The sequence below is a fragment of the Acanthochromis polyacanthus genome, chromosome 10, assembly GCF_021347895.1.
Source record: "Acanthochromis polyacanthus isolate Apoly-LR-REF ecotype Palm Island chromosome 10, KAUST_Apoly_ChrSc, whole genome shotgun sequence".
NCBI lineage: Eukaryota > Metazoa > Chordata > Actinopteri > Pomacentridae > Acanthochromis > Acanthochromis polyacanthus.
Genome location: NC_067122.1, coordinates 4,905,522 through 4,930,875, shown reverse-complemented (window position 1 = coordinate 4,930,875; position 25,354 = coordinate 4,905,522). Strand labels below are relative to the sequence as shown.

The 25,354-nt window shown below is 42.0% G+C and overlaps 1 protein-coding gene across 1 annotated transcript in view; it reads left to right on the top strand.

The window, feature by feature from the left end:
- The first annotated feature begins 3,488 nt into the window (after positions 1-3,488).
- The window catches only part of fat2 (FAT atypical cadherin 2), a 152,115-nt gene continuing 130,249 nt past the window's right edge, over positions 3,489-25,354 (top strand). Inside the window, exon 1 of the mRNA XM_051954476.1 lies at positions 3,489-3,799. The gene's annotated coding sequence lies outside the window, so the exon portion shown is untranslated. The remainder of the gene's footprint in view (positions 3,800-25,354) is intronic.

Here is a 25,354-nt window from a genome sequence, read left to right as displayed (position 1 = left end):
ACTCCTTTGTGAATTTCCCTCGGCTTGATGATAGAAGACATTCTGATCTCGGGCACAGAAAGAAAATGACCAATCCTTATTGCTAGTATTACTGCATTTATCATGGTAAGAAATTAGCTCTTTTATTATGCCGATGTGCTGGACACACAGTAATCAGCTGTGATTTTTATCAGATACAGGACGCTGTTTACTGTGCCTCAGGTCTGTTAGTGGTTTTGTATTTCATTAAATCTCTTTATTCAGTCCTGTGCTATAGATTAGATTCCACCCTCACTACCCTCATTATTCTGCTCCTTCTGTACCATTCATGGCCCAAGGCTAGGAGTTGGAGAGCTGTATACATCGAGTTTATTTACACTGTTTACACAACTGTAACACAAAACCTGCTTAGCTTTGCTGCTGCTACACACTGTAACACTAATTACCTCCCCCCATTCGGCTGCGATTCTTTGAACCGACTATTAGTCTGAGTGCAGAGCCACATGGTTACACCCACTCTCGTCTGCAAGCAACAAGTGAGATGCAAAGGCTCATAATCACTCAGCATGTAGCTAATTAACTACATGCCAAAGTGTGTATTTATCAAGTATAGTCAGACTGTAAATGTGTATTTGTTGAACATTTGTGTGAGTGTCACTATTTTTGGTGTTTGACAATACAAATAATCTGTAATTGAAGAAATGAAAATAATTGTAAGGCAGCAGAAATTACACTGACAGTCATTAAAAACTTTGAGACCATATTTTTCAACATAATTTTTATTTTGAAGCCCGAAACTGAATTTTCTTCATATGAATCATTTGTTTAGCATGTTGGCATACAGAAACAAAAATCTAAAGTTTCAAGAATGATTTCAAAATAAAGAATTTCGCAAAAGAAAACGGCACCTGCCAAACACAAAGTCACAACAGTCGATACCGAGTATGGCCTCCATTTGCTTCGATGCAGGCAGCAATCCGTCAGCGCATGCTTTGGACCAGGCTTCTGATTGTGGGTTGGGAACAGCCCATACGCCTGGATACATCACTGTAGCTCAAAGCGGCCTCCACCATACCCAGTGCCCGGAGACGTTGTTCATAGACGCGGCATGATGCTGTTCACTGGACTAACAATGGTGGCCTTTTTTGGGCCTTTATATAGGCCTTCAGAACCCATTCTCACATTGTGCAGATACTCACTGACTATTGCTTGGTGTGTATTTGGTTCACTTTTGCAAAGTGACCAACCCATGTGCAATGAATCATGACAAAATGACAACTCCTCATTATCTCAACTACCAGGGCACTAGATCATCAGTAAATCCACAATGAATAATTACAACCCCCCTACAAGTAGAATTCTGCCTACATTTCTACCTCAAAGTTTCTACTGACTGTCAGTATAGTTTGGCTATGACTAGTCCCCAGCAGCTGCACAGTGACTCGGTGGTTGGCACTGTCGCCTTGCAGCTAAATTCACATCCTGGTCTGGGGTCTTTCTGCATGGAGTTTGCATGTTCTCCTGGTACATGTCTGGGTTTTCTACGGGTATTCCGGCTTCCTCCCACAGTCCAAAAACATGCTGTGATTCACTGGTAATTCTAAATTGTCTGAAGGTGAGAATACGAGTGTGATTGTTTGTCTTTAGATCATGACGACCCAGATGACTGAGATCTGCACAGATATGAAATTATCTGTAGTTTGGTTGAAGTAACTTTTTAAGTGTTTTTTCCGTTGCTGCTTCTCTGCTGTTGCCCTGTAAGCTCTGTCCAGGTCACGTACCACAGGTTGTCAAGACATGTTTTTGTTCATTTTGAAGTATTGCATCTGAAAAAGGTAAAAAAATATATATATATTAATTTCACTAAAACTCAGTTTTCATACTTGCTTGGGATGATTTTTGACTTTCTTTCTAAATAGAGGTTGCACATGATGGGAGATGGGAGCATCTATCTCACATTACTCATCAGGTGTTTTCACTCCTTTCAGTGTCTTTATTTCACACCAGCTAACATGAAATATTAGCTATGACTTTTCTGATTTAAAGACTTACTGAAAATTTCTCTTCAGTTTTTCTCACGAATAGCCAAAAGTTTATTGGTTTCTTTTTCATCGAGCCGTTTTAGTGGTTGACAAATAGCTGGCTTTCATTTCCTGCTTCTTCTGCTAAACTTCATCTATAGCGCCACATCCTGGAGACACGATGCAGCCTAATTTATTTGCTCCAATGCAGATAGTAGAGGCAAACCTAATGCCGTACATTTCAAAGTTTGCTTGGCAAATGTTGCTGAGAGAACGATGACATTTTCTTTGGCCCTCGTTCTCTTTGTCTGTGTAGAGGTTCACACTTCTTTTGAGCATTAAAAGCTAGAATTAAGTTAGATTAAGGGGTGAGAGCATGCATTATGCCAACAGATGACCTCATACGAAGCAAGTCCTCAGTAAAAATCATTAACCGTCCGTGTGAAGACTTAGTTTAAGGGTGGGAATGGGTAAGTTTGTTTTTCTTGTCAAACTCGTTTTAGTTCAGGGGCCATATTCAGCCCAATTTAACCTCCAGTGGGCTGGACCAGTAGAATCACCGCATAATAACTTAAAAATAACAATGACTCCAAATTTTTCCTTTGCTTTAGTGCAAAATGGTATGTTTTTTAAATGTTCACATTTAAAGAATTTGCAAAACATCGTGAACATCCTGAAATTTCTTCAGAAAAATAAGTTCAGTTTCAACAACATGATGCCATAGTTTATCATTTACACATTACAACTTACAATCACAGTGTTTCTACAGAAGTACGAAGCATTCAGTGACAGCTATCTGGAATGGAATGATATAGTGTTTTACTTTATCATCAAAACTTCAAAGGTCAGACAAAAAAGCCAAAATACAACAAAAACAGGACAAAATATGACAAAAAGGAGATGCAAAGTGACAAAAACAAGACTTTCAACAACAAAAAATGAGACAAACGACATGAAACAAAAGAGACAAAAACTCATAAAGCGACAAAAAATGGACAAATGACACCAGCGGGGCAAAAAAGACACAAATGACGAGCGAGACAAAAAATGACAAAAACGCAACACAAAATGACAAAAACAGAAGCAAGAAAGAAAGGGAACATGAGACAAAAAAATCAGATGACAAAACAACAAGAGCAAGACAAAACATTACAAAAATGACAAAAAACCACATGGGCAATATAGTATTTTATGAAACAAAGCCTTTCAGCTGATCATTTGTACTCAGGTAAAAGTTGAGGATTGTTTCAGACTAAAAGAGAGTGGTTGTGCAGTATCAAACACACAAACACACATACATATGCACACACCCTAGAAGCAGAGTCCTGGCCAAGACCCAAAGGCCTGAGCCCACAGGCAACAAACGGGGGAGGCAGCTCACAATCTGGGCACATGGAGAGGTGTGTGTGTGTGTGTGTGTGTGTGTGTGTGTGTGTGTGTGTGTGTGTGTGTGTGTGTGTGTGAGAAAGAGAGGAGGGACGGTGTAAGAAGTGGGTGGAGATGGGACTCCTGAGGGAGTGTTGAGGTGTCTCAGCAGCACTTTGGTGCACGGCCTTTTGAAGGCACTGAAGTTGAAGTTAGCGGCAAGCAGCAGAGAGACTCTCCTACAACTCCGCATGTGTGATTTATTTTTAATCTTATCTTTGCTTTTTTCCCCCTCATGGATTTTACACCAAACCGCCATGGGAGTACGCCGGTTGCTGCCGTCCTGTCAAAGGATTTTTAAAGTTCCTGAAGCGTGAGGAGAGGCAACAAAAACACACAGATATTCCTGGAAGAGTCGCCTAACTGGGCCTCAGGTAAGTTTTCCCTGTTGCTCATTGTGCATGCTGCTTCACTCCACTTCACTCTGCTGTTTATTGTGGAGAACAACACCACTATTTACTCTTATAGTATTACTAAACACTACCCAGACAGGTGTATAAACAGACTAGAAGTGCCTCAGAAGAAGAAGTAAAGTTATTGCAACACGTAAATCTGACAAATGCAGGAAAATAATGAAGTTTTATGATGAATTCAACCCATAAAACTGACAGTTTTAGCTCAGAGCATTTGCAAAGGAGGAGTGGAGGCACATGTCAATGCATGCAGCCGAGCTCTTGATGTTTGAAGGTTTGGTCAGAGGTTCCCTTCCTTGTCTTGTTTTTTGTCCTACGGCTGATTTAGTGTGAGGAATTAAATTTCTCAGTCCTGTGTTCTTGCAGCAGTGATCTGTTGCAATGCAGTGAAAGGAGCAGGGTGAGCATTTGTTGCTTTTCAAATGGCTCTCATTTCCCTGGAGCTGTCACTCACCTGCAGGTTGTGCTTTCATGAAGCATGCAATCAGTGATGGCGTTTCTGATGGATGGACGCTGTGATCACCTTCAGGCACTGACCAGTTCATTTCTTTCAAAGCTGGCTCTCCATAATGGAAAGTGACACATCGGTTATTTTTATGTAAACAATATGAAAAGTAAAACAGCTCTTTCTTAGGAATCTCCTTTGACCTGAAAGTTGCCAAAGGCTACATTGCATTTAAATGTTACTGCATAATTTGAAGGCATTTAGGAAAATAATTGTTTTTTTATGAGGCAATAGAATTTATTATAGCAGGATTAAGTCAGTTTGGTTTTGCCGTCTGATCAGGTTTTTTGGAGGATTTTCCACAGGAACGCTGCAGCTTTGCAGTGTAGCACCTGCAAATCATTCATTCTGGACTGAGAGCTTTTTCAATTATCTGATGGGTAATTTGGCAGAAGTTGAGCCTCATTAACGCCATCGCTGATAACATGGCTGTTCGGAGTCACTGAGATAAAGTCTAGATTTAGCTGGAGGGTTGGATGGAACTGCCTGTGATCGAGGAAAGATGAATGCTCCCCTCCAGCAATTACGCTGGCCTGCTGGCCTCTTGATCTGACGGACTGAGTGTCTCGCCGGCTGACGATGAAATTAAACAACAGAAATAGTGCGATATTAGGGCAAAACTTCATTGAATGCATCATGTTGTAAACACACACACTTATCTACTCCGCTCCAGTCCTGCCCATCTCACACGGCCGGGTCTGAAGGAACCACCTGAACGACTGACAGGCTGCTAACGGAGACATTTCTGACCGTCCATGTAATTTAAGTCACCCTGTGGGAGTGTGTGTGTTTTAGAAGAGGCCATTTAACTTAAAAGAGCACCCCCGACCCCTCTGCTCAACCTTACACCCTTCTCGACACGGTGTAACCCTGCAAACAGCAGCTCTAAGAGCAGAGGCTCGGAAAAATACAGCAAAAGGAGCAGACTGCTGCTTCTCACAGAGAGAAACTTGTGTTGTAAAGAGTATTACAGCAGCGTCAGTGTGGAACAGATGCTCAGGCTTTGCTAAAAGCTCCACTTTGATCACCCAAAATGAATATAAAGGGGTTAAATAAATGCGATTTACTGTTGTACGGTTTCCCACATTGACTTTAAATGTCTTTCCCTGAACATTTCCATGACCTCAGATATTTTACGACTAGCTCCGGTGGTGCTCCGCCACAACTTTCACAGATGCTGCGACAGTAAAAGCTGCGATTGTCAAGGAGAGCTTGAAGAATTATCCCGAGTCAAAGTTTAACAGCGACACATAAAAGATACTGGGTGTGGTGCAGAGAGAAGCTACTTTAAAACAAAGCAAATAAAAACATTAGAGAGAGGTTAGTTAAAATATTTATTATTGTTGATCTCTAGCATCTTTCATCTTAAAGATTCTTTAATGACCCCAACGTCTTGTGCAAAACTGCAGTATAAAGTTGAGACCAAACTTTGCATGTCAGTGTTATATGGAATACAGTAAAAGTGGTACTGTATGGATTCTTCTATGCAGATGTGCATCAGTCAAATCTTTGCAGTTCGTCACAGTATTAGAAAGCTGTTTTCCAGACTGTTTTAGTGCAAACCCAACCTTGTGAGGCAAAGAACCATCTGTAAAACCTCTTTAAAAGGTTTTCAGTTGAGAATAAAGTACTTACTCCAGGGTAAAGGACAAAAAAAGGAGGACAACAATGCAGTTTTTCTACCCTCTTGGTGTCCTCATCCAGAAACTGAGAAACTGTCTTTCCTTCTTTAATATCGCAATTTACAGCAGAATATCGGCCATACTGACAAACAAAACAAACCTTCCTCTAATGGAACTCTCCATTCCAGTTACCTCCATCTTAAAGAATTATCCCAAGTCAAAGTTTAAGAGCGACACATAAATGATATTGGGTGTGGTGCACAGAGAAGCTACTTTAAAACAACAACAAAAAACCCATTTGAGAAAGATTAGCTGAAGCTTTTATCACTGTTGATCTCTAGCATCTTTCATCTTAGAGGTTCTTTTATGACCCAGACTTCTTGTGCAAAAGTGCAGTATAGAGTTAGGAAGATGAAACTTTGCATGTCAGTGTTATATGGAACATAGTTAACGTGATACTGTATGCATTTATGTATACAGATGTGCATCAATCATGTCTTTGCAGTTTCTGTCACAGTATCTACAAGCTGTTTTAGTGCAAACCCAACACTGTGAGGTAAGAACTGCCTGTAGAACCTATTTCATGGGTTTTCAGTTGGGAGCAGAGGACAACAATGTAGTTTTTCTCCCCTCTTGGTGTCCTCATCCAGGAATCATCGTTTCCTCTCAAATAATCGCAATTAACAACAGAACATCGACCATAATGGCAAAAGAAACAAACCGTCCTCTCATTGAACTCTTTGTCACAGTTACCTCTAGCATTGTGAATATCACAATACATCTTGATATCACAGAATGCAATTATATGATTAAAGATTCTATGAATTTTACCCCAAAGTGTGGCATGCAGTAGAATTTTGCCCAGCAACGTTTGTGACGAAAGTAAACACTATTGGTTGAAAGATCATTGGTCTGGTCCTTGACGACTAAAAATTGGTCCTGAAATGAATACCCCTAGTAACGTTAGCAATGAGGAGCATTTAGAACTTGCTGACATGAAGAATAAGTCAACTTCAAACCCACAAGGATGGCATGGCTCAGTGGGTAGAGTGGCTGTCTTGTAACTGGAAGGTCGCCGGTTCAATTCTCGGCCCGTCGTGCTCATGTTGAGGTGTCTCTGAGCAAGACACCTAACCCCTAATTGCTCCTGATGGGTTGTGGTTAGTGCCTTGCATGGCAGCTTCTGCCATCAGTGTGTGAATGGGTAAATGTGACATATCATCTAAAGTGATATATAAATACAACCATTTACAAGTTTGAATTATGCAGTGATGCTCACGTGTGTTCAAGTTTATGTGTTGCTCTTTGCGTTTATTTAAGACGGAATCTGTCTGTCTGAGTTCCCAGGGTTGGGTCAGAGTGCTCTGCTGTACTGACAGGGTTAAGTACTTTCGGACCAGAGCAACACAGGCTGTTAACCCATCCCAATATAATCTCACAGCTCTGGTTTTAGGCCTCTGCATCCGAGCTTAATGCTGCGGTTGTAAGGGAGGTTAGGTCGGAGGCTGCGCCCTTCTCAACCCCTACAACCCCGTCAGACGGGGGTTAGCATCGTAATCCTGGCGGTCGGGTCTTAAGTTGCATTTGACCAAAAGCATTAGCTGTGAAAGTTGCATTGCTTTAACGTTGCTTTTATGCAAAAGGAAATTTGAGCAAGCTTTGATTTTCAGAAATAGATTGGATTACACAAAACTTGCATATAAGGAGTGCTCAGAGGAGGTGGAATTATGCAGATTATATGTAAAAAAAAATGTAAAAGCAAGCTGTACTGCACACGTTTGTATGAAAAATGTGTCCTTTTACTAATGTAGTCCAACACTGCTGCATGTCTGAGAACAGAACGATGATTTTCAGTGAAGTTGGTTGTAAAGAGGTCAAGGGTCAGAGTTGTGAAGCACCAATAACAGTCATGTCAGAAAAAAGTAATAAAGTGAAAGTGTAGCCACCAGCTAGAAGGCAGTTTCCATAAATATGAACAAGTCGAAGCGAGGAGTGGGGAATGATGGAGGCTCTTCCAGGCTCATTCTGTCTCACCTCGTACCGCCAGATCCCCCAATGCCTGATTTTGATTTAATTATTAGGCTGCCACACGAGGACACATTGTTCATTCCTCCTATGAAGGTTTGACAAGAACCCCTAGACATCAACATAAGGTTTCCTAGTGTTTTATACACAATAAAAAATTGTAAAATTTAAATTTCTAAAAACATTTTGTGAAAAAAATTGAAAAAATCTGGCAGCAAGGGTGCATGAAAATATGAATAAAAAAACTCTAATGTTCATGAACTGTAAAAAAGACAGCAACATTAAAATAGCAGTAAATATCTAGACTACACACGTGGACAAAATTGTTGGTACCCCTCAGTTAAAGAAGGAAAAACCCACAATTCTCACTGAAATCACTTGAAACTCACAAAAGTAACAATAAATAAAAATTTATTGAAAATTAAATAATCAAAATCAGCCATCACTTTTGAATTGTTGATTAACATAATTATTTAAAAAACCAAACTAATGAAATAGGGCTGGACAAAAATGATGGTACCCATAACTTAATATTTTGTTGCACAACCTTTTGAGGCAATCACTGCAATTAAACGATTTCTGTATTTGTCAATGAGCGTTCTGCAGCTGTCAACAGGTATTTTGGCCCACTCCTCATGAGCAAACAGCTCCAGTTGTCTCAGGTTTGATGGGTGTCTTCTCCAAATGGCATGTTTCAGCTCCTTCCACATATGTTCAATGGGATTCAGATCTGGGCTCATAGAAGGCCACTTTAGAATAGTCCAACGCTTTTCTCTCAGCCATTCTTGGGTGTTTTTGGCTGTGTGTTTTGGATCGTTGTCCTGTTGGAAGACCCATGACCTGCGACTGAGACCAAGCTTTCTGACACTAGGCAGCACATTTCTCTCCAGAATGCCTTGATAGTCTTCAGATTTCATCGTACCTTGCACACTTTCAAGACACCCTGTGCCAGATGCAGCAAAGCAGCCCCAAAACATTACTGAGCCTCCTCCATGTTTCACCGTAGGGACAGTGTTCTTTTCTTCGTATGCTTGGTTTTTGAGTCTATGAACATAGAGTTGATGTGCCTTACCAAAAAGCTCCAGTTTGGTCTCATCTGTCCAAAGGACATTCTCCCAGAAGCTTTGTGGCTTGTCAACATGCATTTTTGCAAATTCCAGTCTGGCTTTTTTATGAGTTTTTTTCAGCAGTGGTGTCCTCCTTGGTCGTCTCCCATGAAGTCCACTTTGGCTCAAACAACGACCAATGGTGCGATCTGACACTGATGTACCTTGGCCTTGGAGTTCACCTTTAATTTCTTTGGAGGTTGCTCTGGGCTCTTTGGATACAATTCCAACGATCCGTCTCTTCAATTTGTCATCAATTTTCCTCTTGCGGCCACGTCCAGGGAGGTTGGCTACTGTCCCGTGGGTCTTGAACTTCTGAATAATATGAGCCACTGTTGTCACAGGAACTTCAAGCTGTTTAGAGATGGTCTTATAGCCTTTACCTTTAAGATGTTTGTCTATCATTTTTTTTGGATGTCCTGGGACAATTCTCTCCTTCGCTTTCTGTTGTCCATGTTCAGTGTGGTACACACCTTTTCACCAAACAGCAGGGTGACTACTTGTCTCCCTTTAAATAGGCAGACAGACTGATTATGAGTTTGGAAACACCTGTGATGTCAATTAAATGACACACCTGAGTTAATCATGTCACTCTGGTCAAATAGTTTTCAATCTTTTATAGAGGTACCATCATTTTTGTCCAGGCCTGTTTCATTAGTTTTTTTTTTTTAAATAATTATGTTAATCAACAATTCAAAAGTAATGGCTATTTTTGATTATTTAATTTTCAATAAATTTTTATTTATTGTTACTTTTGTGAGTTTCAAGTGATTTCAGTGAGAATTGTGGGTTTTTCCTTCTTTAACTGAGGGGTACCAACAATTTTGTCCACGTCTGTAGAACATGGTCATAATGAACATAAAAAACATGAGTTATTTTTACTTTTAATAAAAATGTATGCAAGATATATCCCATAGACTTCAAAAGTCCCTCAATTATATATTGAGCCTTATAGTTTCCTACATTTGATGGAAAAAATGCTGGAAATACAAGCTGTGAAAGTTCCAGAAATTCCAGAACCCAAAATTTTCTGGTGCAGAAGGTGTTTCCGAATACATGTGAGCGGTGCAACTTAAACTCTCCCTGAAACACTAGTCCAAAATTGATTCACTAATACATTTGAAATGAGAGTTTTGGCCTCTGGAGAATGTAGATCTTTATATCTGCAGTGTCAGTAGTAGTGCCGAGGCGGTTTAAGAGGCTCTAAGTCGCATTAACATGTACATAGCTTGCTGTTTGCTCCAACATAGATCAATAAGGTGTATGTGAGGCAAGCTGCATATAGAACTAGACAAGCCCTCAGTAGATGGCAGAACCACACCCATGCATGTATCAGTTTTGATCATCCTACGTATATCCCTTCCTATACAAATGATGCAATATGCAAGAAATGTGCTAAGTGACCCCTGTGACCTTGACCTTGATCTGCTGACCTCTAACTCCACAACTGAGCAGGGGACCGTAGACCGGTCTTCAGTGCCAAGTTTGATTATCCTGACTTCAGCACGTGCAGAGATATCTGACCGGACATACACACACACACAAATATACGTATTTACCCAGCCAGCCAGATACCGAAGCGAATGCAGTAACCCCACTGACGTACACGTCAGGCGTGGTTAAAAATGTATGTATTTCATGCACGAAGCATCATCTAAATGCAGGAAGTGAATCTGTGTGCCGTCACTGTTTGGCATTCTATACTATAAAATGGATTTCCATAAGGGATATGTGAAGAAAACAAATGATACCACGATATCTGGCGTCACACTGTGCAGAGGATAATGCAAGATGTTCTAAGGACAGCAGGAAATTCGAATAGCTGCCAACAATTTGCAGCCTTGCAGCGATATAGGGATTAGTAATGATTATAGTGTGTTATTCTGAAGGAGGCAAAGGAGGACAAACCTCCCTAAACTCATTTTTTTCCCCTCTCCCTGACAGGTTCAGACTCGTCTAAAGGCACCTCCATTCAAACTGGACATAATATTGAAGTGAGAAAAGCTTTAAAATTTGCTTATCTATTCTTACCTTTGTCCAGGAAACGTTTTCATGTGCTGCTTTACCAGTTTCGCACATTAAGCTGTGGCCCTTTGATCGCTCCTCACTTCTGCAAAACACTTTCCTGGGCGCCTAAAAACTTTAACCGGGCTTGAAATGCTAAAGACCTCGCTCGTGTCTTTTGAAACAACCTTTTATCTGAAGGAGAGCAGCTGCTGTAACACCTTGTTTTGGTGCTTAATTGTCAAACTTGACATTTCCGGGTTATTTTGCTCTGTGCATCTTAAAGGAGAGTTAGAAAACATGGCTTTGTAGTCAGCAGATTTGGGGTGTTGCGCTTAATAGAGTGACACCTGGTGAAGCCTCCCCATCCATCATGGCATAATACTACAGCACGGACTCATTACTGTGTTAGATTGTACCAGTGTAAAGACGGGGGTGTTGTTTTTTTTTTAATGGCTGCGGAGGAAATTGAACTTGGCAATTATGCAAATGAGTCTGAAAGTAAGTTAGAAGGAAACATATAAAGATTCCACTTAACTCTAAACTCTTTTTGATTTTTACAGTCAGGATTAAAAGCCCTGCTGCTTTGTTAACAGCCTGTCAGCAGCTATAGGGCCTTTTTAAAGCAGTAATGTATCATTTATATCATCTGAGCTTCAGTAACCGATTCACAAAAAGCTAATTAATGATGATTGCTACCACTGAAATCACATTTAATGTTATTTATTTAGTCGCATTTGCTATTAGTATATGGAGTTTTCATGGTTGTCCCGTTTCATAATGACTGAACGCTGGTCAGAAATGTGTCTTATTTCTTCAATAGTGCAATCTGCATCACTTGTTAGATATGGGTTTGCAGTTTTCTCTCTTCATGCAGTTTATTTTCATTATTTTATAGGCTCCACTGAGGTTTTCCACAACTAAAACATGTCATTTTGCACTAATTATATGGAAAATGCAGGCAGTTGCTGGTGTTTTTTTTCATTCTCTGGGTGGTGTTCGCAAAAAGAAAAACTCCATTTAAACTCAAACAGCTTATAGCTGCACCTCAGCAGTTAAATGCAGTTTAATAAGGTGCTAGAAGGTGTGATACTTTCTTTGTTTGTTTGTAAAATTAGTGTGATTTCATCATTAAGTTTATGAAAAACATCAAATGACTTGTTTTGTCCTAAAGATAATCAGTTTATTGTCACAGAGGAGAAAAGAAAATGACTCAAAGCAATTCATCCATTATGGAAATAGTTTGCTGACATCTAATTAATTAATTGCTGCAGCTCTAATATAAACATAATTAATGATAAATACTTAGAGTTCTGTTTTTATAGACATGAAGGCATATTTAATTACAAAAGCTGCAATATTGTGTTATCATTTTTAGTTTTATAAACATCTAAAACTACTCTATAGTGCATTAAACTTTTTACATACTGATCGTAAATAAGCTTAAAACTAAATGATAACGATACTTGTGCTGTATAATTACTTTAATTTACTATAATGCATTGGTGCAAGTGAGGTGAACGGGGGGGGAAAAACGTATAATATGTGTGTAGGTTAAGATATATAGTAGAGACGGATCATTTTCAGAAGTAAAGCAGCGTTTTAATGTATGGAAATACATTAAATACCTGTTTTTCTGAGCTTCCTTTGAAACTCCCACATCCAGAACAGCACCTTGATGTGATTACAGAGATATTACATTTCAGCTGAATCCCAGCAGCGCTCTGTTCTCTCCTTTTCTTTCCAAAGAATGGGGGTGTAATCGCTTGACAAAAAGCAGGAAACCGGTTGACGGGATGAATAAAATCACAGAAGGAGCAGAAGGAGGAATAATGTCGGATAGTTTTCAGTGACAAAAGGAAAAACCCTGGAATCCTTTCAGTCCCTCATAAGACCACTTAGTGTTCTACCACAGTTTACTGGTGAGGGACCTTTGTACAAACATATGGAGATAATTACACGTACGCCACCGGCCAGGCTGTGTGCTCTTTATGAACCACATGCCCTGCCCTCCCGGTATAAAATGCCCCCGGGTTTTCAAAGCCAGACTGGCAGGTATATGGATCCATGATTCAACTTGTCCGTGGTGCAGCGGAGTCATCGCAGAGGAAATGGATGACTACCTTCACCCTGAGTGAAGTACACTGTGTGGTTAAAGCTGACGAAAAAGTGGATCATGTTTACAGAAATGATAGTGACTCAACAAGCTGCAGCTGGAGCGAACCATTATCTCCCTTTACTGATTTATGGGCGTGCAGCAGTACAAGAAGTTCATAGTTCAGTAGGTAGCACGGTGACACGGTTTGGTCTGTTTTCAATACAGTGAAAACAAGAAATACATAACATTCAACTGCCTTTTTTTTTTTTTTTTGAGCTGCAAAGTGACACTGTGCACTGTCACCTCACAGCTAGAAGATCCCTGGTTTGTGTCCCGGCCTGGGATCTTTCTGCATGGAGTTTGCATGTTCCCCCGTACATGCATGGGTTCTCAGCGGCTTCTCCGGCTTCCTCCCACAGTCCAAAACATGATGATGTTATTTGGTGATTATAAATTATCTGTAGGTGTGAATATGAGTGTGATGTTTGTCTGTATAGCCCTATGACAGACTAGTTACCTGTCCAGGTGTCCCCTGCCTTCACCTTGATGGCGCTTTTCCACTAGCACCTACGCGGCTCGACTCGGCTCGGTTTAGGTCGTTTTCCATTACGACTGAGTACCACCTCATCGTAGGTGGAGTTGTCATAGCACAGCGGCTCAGAAGTCTCTTAACGTCATTTGTGTGCGACACAAACGTAACAATGGAGGACATACAAGTGATGGTATACCTGCTGCTCAGCCTGTGGCTTTTTATCGGATTCAAAGTAAAAGCTCACCGTCGCTGTTGCCAGTTTATTCTTTTTTAAATGGCCTCGATGCCCACTCATCAGCAGATGCTTTGTAGAAGTTGTGGACAACTGTAGCTTGTGTTTCTCTAATAAAGTGCTGCTGTAACTTGCTGGCTGAGATGTTCAGGTTGGCAACAGGACTTGATTACTTTCACCATGTGTTTAGCACAGTTGCTTGTTCAGGGCTGTAAAAGCTGCTGAAATGTCATGATGAGCAGAATTTGCACTGTACTCACGTTTTTCTTGCACCGTTGGTGTTCATATCCAATTGATACTGTCTCAGATGTATGAACAAGTCCGGCACATGACTAGTTACAAACCAGATGGTCTACAAACCAACAAATGGGGAACACTTGGCTTCAAATTTACTTCTGCATGTAGCTGTATTTGTTTGGAAAACATGTGTGCTGAAGCATAAATCTTAATTTCTAACCCTACAGATTATTCCAGGTTACACTTTTGACATATATCAAACATCAAAGTCAACTTTATTGTCAATTCTGCCATTTGTACAGGACATAGACAGGACTGAAATGCTGTTTCTCTAAGATCCAAACATTCAAGGCACAGTGGAAAAACAAAAAAAAGACAAGGACTCTAAGAACAAGCCATGCAATCCAATGGACTGTGCAAAATTGTATTAAAATATTGCCTGGGTGGTATGCAAGTAGATAGATATTTACAGATGACACTACAGTATATTTACAGCTGCAAAAAGCGATGAAATGTCATTACAGTGATGCTTTAAAGTGTGCAAACTCTGCAGAATTTTCCATATTTCTGCCTTCATATGCATCATCAGACTTTCATTTCCTGAAAGTAGATAGAGAGAACCCAAAAAACAAACAAACAATATTATACTTGGTAATTTATTTATTGAAGAAAAAGATCTAATATATATATGAGTGCTAAAAATGCGTGAACCCTGCGTTCAGTATTCTGTAGGCTCACATCTTTGACAGTGGGATCAATGTGAAATTCGATTTAAAAGCACGTACTATAAACTGGGGTTCAGACACATCACCAGACGATGTAAATATCCCCCTGCGGCATGCATTTATGAATGAACCTGCTGTCTGTGAGGTTTCCTATTGATGTTTGAGAATTATGAGCTATTGCAGCTACGAGAGATGAACATCCCATCTCCTCTGACTGTGACATTTGCTCTCTTTCATGCACGATGTTGTGAGAAAGGATTGAATCCCCACCTCATAAAACACACATCTGTTGTATCGTTCACAATTGAAGAGGGCAAATGGAAGGGAAAGAGTGAAAGAAGCAGCATTCGCTTCTCAGTACAACTAAGTGGTTTTTGTGAAGTGCGTTGGACAAATTTTGCAAGTTTCTGACAGTTTTGAGAATTACATCCACGTCACGGTGCGGTTGATTTATGTGACACTAAATATGCTTTAAAAGAAAGATCACCTGAAAATGCTTGTCTTTGTCAACGTTTTTTAAAAAGATTAAATCTCGGCTATCGGAACTTTTGCCTTCAAACGATGACAGGCTAGTTTACTTTCAGCACAGCCATGCCTTTAATGTAGATGGGCTGCTGAAGACATGAAATTTAGATGTGACAACTTGACAGTTTCAAGTTTTTAAAAGCATATTCACGTTTCATTTGACCGCTTAATGGTGTGCAAGCTGCATGACTGTGGGCATGCAACATGAAGTTGGAAAGCTGAGATATCTTCTGTTAAACCACTAACAAGTTCACTGATGAAGCCTTGTGCTCTTTCAAGATCAACAACATCCCCATCTTGTTACATTGCACAGGTCCAGACGATTCAGACCAGTAAAATATTTAGTTCAAAACACATTATTATTTACTGGAGATATGGGATGGGAACCTCCAAACGTCAGACGTAAATGCCAAATGCTTTGCCTTTGGAATAGATTCATGAAGATCAAATCAGAGAATCGCAAAACCGATAGTTAATTGAGACATCTCCAATCGTCACCCCTGGGCAAATAAGCTAAAATCTTTATTTCATTTGAACAACTCATTTCTTTTTCATAATTGGTTATTCTGTGATATTCAGGAGAGGCGGAGTTGTATGTTTCTTAGGTTTAAATAAAAATGGTCTGTTTATATTTGGTATAAACCAAAATTACAAACTTATTGTCTTATAAAGGACAGATACAGTGTGGAACCTTATGTGAAGTATAATTTAAGGAAAACACAGAGATCCCTTTGTGCACAGTTAGGCTCAGGAACATGAGCATTAGCTTTAGAGGCTGGGAGGTTTAATGCCACTCCTGAGAATGACAGACGTTTTCTGCTTTGTAATTTAGGTGAAGTTGAGAATGAGGTTCATTTTATATTTTGCTAATAAGGGAGGGACTTTTCAGTAAGATTTCCTCTATTTATGCTTATATATTTCAGATGGACGACCATGAAAAGCTTGAGTTATGTTTCAGAAGGCCTGGACTGCACTCTAAGAAATAACTGTCTTTTTGAGTTCCGATAACTTCTAACGGAATTCTGTTCAACCAACGAACTACAAAAAGCTATATGTAATTGCTGAATTATCCAGACATGTAAACATAGAGGAGGGGACCTGGAATCCTGAACTTAAAGTAAAGAAAAATTAAGTTATCAAGCCAATTTAATTAACTTTACCTCGACTTGAGTTCAGTTTAAACCCTCTTAAAACAGACGTTTGAGTTTAAATTACACATAATAAGTTGATGCAATCACCAACATTATTACATGAACCAAACGATCAAAATAATGTAGTTTGTCCAAATCAGAAATTTTGGTTTCTTGCGATCGTGCATTTAATTAAGCGGCGGGAATATAACTCTTGATTTGCTTTACAGTGTGTTGTTCTTGAGTGTTTCTGACATCTGGATTTCTGCAGTCTGCCCTGTTGGTTTAACACCTCACTTGAACCAATAAGAGCATCCGTGTTGTGTCCACAAACTATTATAGCAGACAAGAGGATGTGCTGAAAGACAGTGTTTGTCCCTGTTACTTTATTGAAAGACCAGCCAGTTACAGCTAATTGAGCTGCTGTCTGGGATGTTTTATCTCCAAAGAAACGCTTAAAAATGAGGTAATGCTGCTTCAGTGGGTTCAAAGCGACGACAAAGAGGGCAAAAAAACCTCCTGCTTTGTTGTCTGCATCTGTGTGCAGAAGGCAAAAAGTGCCTGAGCAGTAAAGACTGGTGAATTGCTAATAATCTGTAAAAGGTGTAAAATAAATAAATAAATAAATAAAAATAAATGCAAGGCTGCTGTGTGTAAATTTTTTTAGAATCTGCTTTTTTGCCATAACACTTTACTGTTATATGCACAAATGAGTCTCCTCTCTGGAAAATGCCAAAGCATGCACTTAGAAAAACATCCCTGTAAAAAAGCAGTAGTAATTATGTGGTATTGTTATAAAATTTGAACTTGGAATGGGTGGTGCTTCATGCCATGGACCAATTGTGTTTAATTGTGTTTACCAGCAGATAGGTTGCAGCTATAGACATCTGCAGGCACACGTTTGCAAAAACAATAACTAAACACTGCTTTATTTCTGAAAAAAACCACTTTACTTCAGTGCATTTTAACATATATTATTCAACTCCAGCTGGACTTGCATGAATTCTGAATGTTTTTTGGGAGAAAATGTCTTAGAACAGCCAATAACGTGATTCATTCAGTTACTTTGATAAGCGTCAGAAATGCATTTTATGAAGATAATAAAGAGTTAAAAAATATCTGGTAAAATCACGCTTTATTTCTGTATACCAGCACTCAACACTGGGAATGTCTGATAATATCGGCCCGGCGATATGATCCGCCTGATATTGGCATAAAAATGTAATATCGGTCAATATCGTTGTCGTTTGTTTTTTTTTTGCTTATCGTGATAACCGATAAAACAATGCCTGAATTTCAGTGACATTTATCGACACGCAAATGATCACATCATCAAACTGCGTTATGAAGCATGTAACCAAGTCAGGTGGCTGCAGTAACAAGCTTGCTGTTCCTTACTAACAATACGTCTCTGGTTTGGAATTATTTCGAAACCCACATATATTGGTATTTGTATCGGTTGATATTGGAATCGGAAATTGAGAGTTGAACAATATTGGCATATCGCTTATTATCAAAAAAGCCAATATCAGACATCCCTACTCAACACAATATTTTTTTTTCCATTAAAGGCAAGGAAAGATAATATATGTAGCACTTTCGCAACACTATTTAAGGAATTAAACAGAAAAAGTATAATGTTAAAGCTACAGTGGTGTTTAAATCATTCCGAGTCCTCAGATTTGGTTTGATTGGAGGCAAACAGAAAGCCTTGGTTTAAATGAGCTGAAGGTTACAACAGACGTGTGGTTTGTTCCAGTTATGTGGCAGCATATGAGACAGCCGATGACTGTAGCTGTTCATGTAAGACAGAATTAAAGTCGTACAGATAAAATGCATTCATAAATGCACTAATACAACCAAAGATTAGGTGGGGAAAAGAAGAAGCCTTTAAAAAATATACCTGCATGTATGTGCATCCTGATAAAGCTTTATATATACAGTACAAGATGACAGATAGCAGATCTCCCTGCTGATAGATTAGTCCACTCTACCAGAAAGTGCTCATAGGAAGAAGTGAAGCAGAGAGTCGGCACAGATGAGAGAAAACCTCCCTTATGTTCCGAGCTGTGAATTTGCAGTAGATTTGTGGAGCTTCCAGCAGAGAGTAACGACCCAGTCATCCTCACACTGACAGACGGTCGAAGGTGAGGAATGAAAAAAAAAAAAGCTGCAGATAGTGTTCCCTGTCTGTACTGGGAGCTATAGGGGTGATGTCGAAACGCGACCCAGGTAGCTGGAGCCGAACATGTGGCTGCAGGTCGCTACCTGGAACACACACCGGGAGGGAGTGTGTTTGAAGAAGGTGTGTGTGAGCTGACTTCGTTAATGGCCTGAGGTTTCTGCCCGGCAGCTCTGGAAGTTTGGTTGAAAACATGGACGTTTTCTTTCAGTCTCAATTTCAGGTTCAGTTGAGTTTACGGCACCCAGAGACGCTGAGTGACGCGGTAGCTCGCAGCAAAACCACGAAAAGCTTTTCAGCAAAGTGGAAGCGAGTGTTCAGTTTGACAAAACCAACGTAGCGGTGGCTGATATGCTAGAAACTTTCAGTTAAGGATGCAAAAATCAATGCAGTTTTGTTCCCTGAGACTTATTTAAGATTTTAATCTTCATTTACGGCTCAGTTTTCATGTGAAGCAAATGTACCAGTGCAGCATTTGATTAAAAAAAGTGCACTTAGACAACAACTACCTCTACAATGACACAAATAACGTTGATTTGTGAGATTCATTTCACATCTGGCTCCGAGTTCATTAGATTCAAATGGAATTCATGATAATGTGTCAGAGTGTAATCCATCCTCATCCTCTGCTTAAAACACCCTGTTGTACTAAAGGATTCGCCTTTATTTCAACATTAGATGGGCCAATTTGACTTATGATGTCGCCAAATAGTGTTCAGCGCTTTGTGTCAAGAACACTGGGTGTTTGGTAATTTCTCTCCATAAGGCACATTTTCAGGTGCTCTATTTGGTGCCTTTTCAACTGTACTGTAAATATTTGACTGTGTTTTGGTTTACGACTAGATGGCCTACATCATATTAGTTCCCATCGGTAGATTTGATAAGACAGAGGGGTCTGTATGAACCCCCTATTGTCCAATTGACGCCTCTTTCAGACATCCTTTGTTAATCTGGCAACATCTGAATATGTGGTTGCATATCCGAATGAGCCATTTAAAAGCCACAGTGTCATTTTTTCTAGTTTGAACCACTGTCTTAGTACCACTTTCAACATGGCACAGGCTTGACAACTAAAGATTGCGTGAAGCAGTTTGGGACAGGCTCATCAACATTCCAGCACCGATATTGGACCAAAAACATCACAAAACAGCATGTCTTCTACAACCTCAAATGTCCATGAAAGTTCAGCTTTATAAGCTGAAGTTTAGTTTGTTGCTTCCAGCTGTTTGCAGGAGTGTTTTCCTTTGAGTTTTGGAGATTTATGCGCATTTAGCCATGCGGAACAACAGCAGTACCTTCATTAACTGGTTCAAATAATAAATTAGCCCTGACATGAAGATGTCATCGATCCAGACCTAACAAGAAGTCACGCTGTGTTGTCTTCACTTCAGTCAAGTGTGTCTGTAAAGTGCTTCATCTGTGACTGACAACAACTAATTGTAGCGATTCACTTCATTGGACAGATAAATAAAATCCAATGCAACTAATTTCTGAATTGTTTTAACTCCAGAACAAACCATTTTGCCACTTACATCGTCTGTATTTTAGGATTTCTAAATGGTAGCTTGCTAATCAGCTGTATCGTCTGCGCTGGGCGGAAGTTTTCAAGGCCTCAGTGAACAAAATGCTGTGTTATAAAGTATGCACCTCGTAGGAGACAATGGAAAACAAATGAGAAACATTTTAATGAAGCATGAACAAAGTGTGGCAGTACAGGCATCAGTGGGTGGTCATGCCTAATTGGCAATGACATAGCCAACCACCCGAGGCGCACCCACTTATAAGAGGGGCGATCCCTACCTGCCATCTCTCTCTCGCTGCTCCTGACAGGTGATGTCATTTCCGGACCGGACGCTTTGCTTCGGACAGGTAACGCGGCTTGTCTGCTCACCTGATGCTTTTGTCTCGCGTAGCAGGGAGCTAATGATTTTGTGTTGTGCTACAGAGTGGCCGACTTGGTGCTCTCCAGGCTCATGTGTGTGTGTGTCATCTGAATGGCCTGCTGTGGTGAGTGTCTTCCTCTCTGCCTGTTACACGGCTGATAATTACCGTGGCTAATTATAGCCTGATTGTAGGTGGACGCTGGTAGCTGTGCGGTACCCTCTCCCTCTTTCGTGGTGTGTGTGTCATACTGGTTGACCTGCTAACTGGTAGGTAGCTTCCTGCACTCTCTGATTTTTGTATACAAACGCGAACTTATTAATGACAGATTCGTCGGGTCCTCAGATCCCTCTGCTAATGGTGCGAGTGACGTCTGCAAATGGTGCGTGAGTGACGTCAGCATCTGCTGACCAGGTTTGCGGCCAGAACTCGAAACGTACATAGCCACCAGCTACGGGGGACCGCTGCTGCTTTGTCTTTGTTTCCTTTTATGCTGCTTTTGCTTTTGTTTTGTCTCTTGGTTGTTGCTTTTGCACCAAGGTTTTAATTGGCATTTAATGTAGGTATTTTAATGTGGCGATTGTGAATAGTGGGGTTAGATCCCTCTCCACATTTGTTTATTTCTTTTGTTTTTGTTCTCATTAGTTTTTATTCAGTTTCTCTGCCTGTTTGCTTAATTTGTTATCTAATTTCTTTTGGTTTTGATATTTTGTCTGGGCAGAGGTTATTATTTTTGTTAATTGAATTGTGTTAATGTGACCCCACTAATTTCTTTTGTGTTGTTCCCTTTAGTTGCTGAGGTCCGGTGGTGGTGGAGGTGACTTGGTGGTGGGGTTCCCCCCCCCCTTCTCGTGTGCTGTGCTTCCCTGGGTTTTAGGTTTCCTCACTGAGTGTGTGCTGTGTGTGACTGTCACGTGTGCCTGGGTGCTTATATTTTTGGTTGGGGATTCTCCACCGACCTGTAGCCTACACACCCCGGTAAGCCTCAGCGTTAATTTAGTTTCCCCCATTCATTTGTCCCTGTGTGAATGGTATTGTAGTGTTTTAACTTGTCTGTTAAATAAAGAATATGTTTTTTTGAATGGAAACGTGTCTCCTCGCCCCTGAGTAAAACGAACTTGTGTGCTTTAAGGGTGAACTTGATTGAAAACTTACTTCCTGGGGCGAAATTCCCCAGGTGGCGTTGTCGGTAACAATATAGTTAGTGTATGATTTGACCAAGACTGTCATACTACAGCCGCTCCATAACACCCCCTCGTCTCGCCACAATCTGGCGTTGTCGGCAGGATTTACTCATTTAACGGCAGAGACACGTGTTCCTCTTTTGTTTTGCTTGGTGTTTGTATATATGTATCTTTTTCTTCTTTCCTGTGCCCTAACGATGTTTTTCTTGTAGGCACATTGAAGCAGTGGTGTTTACGGAGACAGAGCAGCAGTAGTTCCCCAGTCGTCCCTTGCGTAGGTTTTGGTGAGAACCCTTCCACACACTTCACCTGTCGGCCTCATATCCAAGCATACTTATTAGCCTGTTAAGTTTTGCTGTAGTCATGGAGACCGAGTTGCAGGAACTCCAGGAATTGGTGGCCCAGTTAAAAGCTGACAATGAGCGCTTGCGGCGTGAACAGGTTGACCCTAGTGCCGGTCCATCCACTTCATCTGCCCCACCTACTGCCCCCTCCACTGTTAGTGTCCCTGTGACAGAGAGACTAGTTTTCGTGCCCCGAGATAGGAAGTGTCCCATCTTCAGGGGGAGGACAGGCATAGGGTTGGGTGAGTGGGTTGAAGAAATACAGGCATGCATGAGGGCCCGACATTTATCCCGGTCTGAACAGGCGTTTTTCATATTCGATCACCTAGAGGGAGAGGCTAGAGAGGAGATTAAGTATCGCTCCAGTGCAGAGAGGGGAGATCCTGACACAGTATTGGCCATTTTACAGGAGCTGTATGGGTGCTCTGAGTCGTATGTTGCTCTGCAGGAGGCTTTCTTCTCCAGGAGGCAGCAAGAGGGAGAAACTCTTCAGGAGTTCTCTCTAGCCTTGATGGGCCTCATGGAGAAAGTGGAGCAGCGTGCGCCTAGTCACATGCCAAATTCAGCAGCCCTGTTGAGAGACCAATTTGTTGAGCATGTGCTAGATAGCTCCCTGCGTCGTGAGCTGAAGCAGTTGGTGCGTAGACAGCCTGATTACACCTTGCTTGATGTCCGGGCAGAGGCGATCCGGTGGGAGCGCGAGGGTTTGCCTGGTGGTGCGAGGGGTCGCAGTCACTCTGTCCCCTCTGTGTTTGGTGTTCAGTACGGTGTTCATGTTGGCCCACAGGAAACTGCCGCTTCACCCCCAGTGTCTGAGATGGCTGAGCTGAGAGAGATGCTCAAGCGTCAGCAGGAGCAACTCAGTCAGCTCACTCAAAGCATTGCTCTCCTGCAGACCTCTCACCAGTATAGTCGTCCACCCCGAAATGGTCCAGTAATATGCCGGCGCTGTCACCAGCCTGGTCATTTTGCGAGGGACTGTCGAGTGCATGTTCCTCCTCCTTCACTGTCCCATTCACAGCCCCCATCCAATTCTGCTGCGCGGTCTCATTCTGCATCAGTGTCGGAAAACTAGTGCCCACCGAACTGCAGAGCCACAGTTTGGGTGGGGTCGCTACTGGCTCACAGGTTGCTTCAGCTAGTTTAGAGGCTTCTAAACTGATTTCGTCTTGTCCCCATTTAGGTGTGGACATGGGTGGAGTAAGGGTGCCCTGTTTAGTAGATACTGGTTCCATGGTGTCTACTATCTCTGAGAGCTTTTTCCGCCAGCACTTTGAGCCTTGGGGTCAGGAGCGCCTTCAATCATGCCACTGGTTGCAGCTTAGGGCTGCTAATGGCCTGGAGATCCCTTATATTGGCTATCTAGAGCTAGAGGTACATCTTTGCGGCAAGTTGATGTCACACTGCGGAGTGTTGGTTGTGAGGGACCCTCCTGGTGGTGTGCCTGCACAGGTGCCTGGCGTTTTGGGGATGAACATCATCCGTAAGTGCTACCAAGAACTTTTTGGGCAGCATGGCGCAGCTTTGTTTTCTCAGCCCTGTGTCTGTGGGTCCCCAGAGCCTGTTGTGCGGGCGCTGCAGCAGTGCCATCGTGCTAGCACTGAGGCCCCACAGGACAGTCCAGGGAAGGTAAAAGTCAGGGGTAAGAGAGCTTGGCGCATTCCTGGTGGTGTCATGAAGATCGTGGCAGCCACATGTTCTGAGGTATTTTCAGAGTCCACTGTGTTGTTTGAACCATTGGACTCCGGGTTGCCTGCTGGCCTGCTGGCGTCCCCTGCTCTGGTTCGAGTAAGTCGGGGAACTGCATACATACCAGTCGTCAATGTGGGTTCAACAGATGTGCTATTGTACCCCCGCACTGTTGTCGGCACATTAGACGCGGTAAATGTCGTCAGCCTTCCATCCGGCGTCACTGAGGTTCCGTCAGGGGTGGCCACTGTCTTGTCTCAAACTGTTTCCCCCACAGTGCAGCAGCAGGTGGACGACATAGACCTGTCCTCATTGTCATCTGGGGAGCAGGGTCAGGTGCGGTCCCTGCTTAGGCAATACACCCCTGTCTTTTCAGCTCACGATGGAGACTTGGGCTGCACAAATCTGGTCTCTCATGATATCCCTCTGGTTGATGATGCTCCCGTTCGCCAACGCTATCGGCGCATTCCTCCCTCTGAATATGAGGCAGTGAAAGAGCACATCAACCAGCTGTTGTCATCACAGGTCATTCGAGAGAGTAGCAGTCCCTATGCGTCTCCTATCGTGTTAGTTAGGAAAAAGGATGGTAGCCTTCGTATGTGTGTTGATTACCGACAGCTGAACAGCAAAACCAGAAAGGACGCCTTCCCTTTGCCACGCATAGAGGAGTCTTTAGACGCGTTGTCTGGTGCCCGCTGGTTTTCGACTCTGGACCTGGTTAGTGGCTACAACCAGGTACCGGTGACTGAGACAGACCGACCAAAGACCGCCTTCTGTACGCCATTCGGCTTGTTTGAATGGAACAGGATGCCCTTTGGTCTTTGTAATGCCCCTAGCACGTTTCAGAGGCTAATGCAGCGCATCTTTGGAGATCAACAGTGTCAGTCCCTGTTGTTGTATCTGGATGACATTGTTGTGTTTTCGTCAACTGTGGAGCAGCACTTAGAGAGACTGGATGTTGTGCTAAGCAGGCTCAAACAGGAAGGCCTCAAAGCAAAGCTCAGCAAATGCTCCTTTTTCCAGAAGGAGGTGCATTACTTGGGCCATGTAATCTCTGGTGATGGTGTTTCCACTGACCCGAGTAAGATCGAGGTGGTTGCCAACTGGCCGATTCCCTCCACAGTGTCAGACTTGCGGTCTTTTCTTGGGTTTGCCAGTTACTACAGGCGGTTTGTGGAGGGCTTCGCCAAGTTGGCAGCCCCTCTGCATAAGGCTGTGGCCGAGTGGGGCCGTGTAAGAACTGGTAATTCTGGGCGTGGCATCATTGGGTGTTGGACCACTGAGTGTCAAGAGAGTTTTCAGGTACTGAAGGCCAGGCTTACCACCGCCCCAGTACTGGCCTATGCCGACTTTTCACTTCCTTTTATTTTGGAAATAGATGCAAGCCATGGTGGCTTGGGTGCCGTGCTCTCCCAGGAGCAAGCTGGTAAGGTGAGGCCAGTAGCCTACGCGAGCCGAGGTTTGCGGCCCACCGAGAGGAACATGGCAAATTATA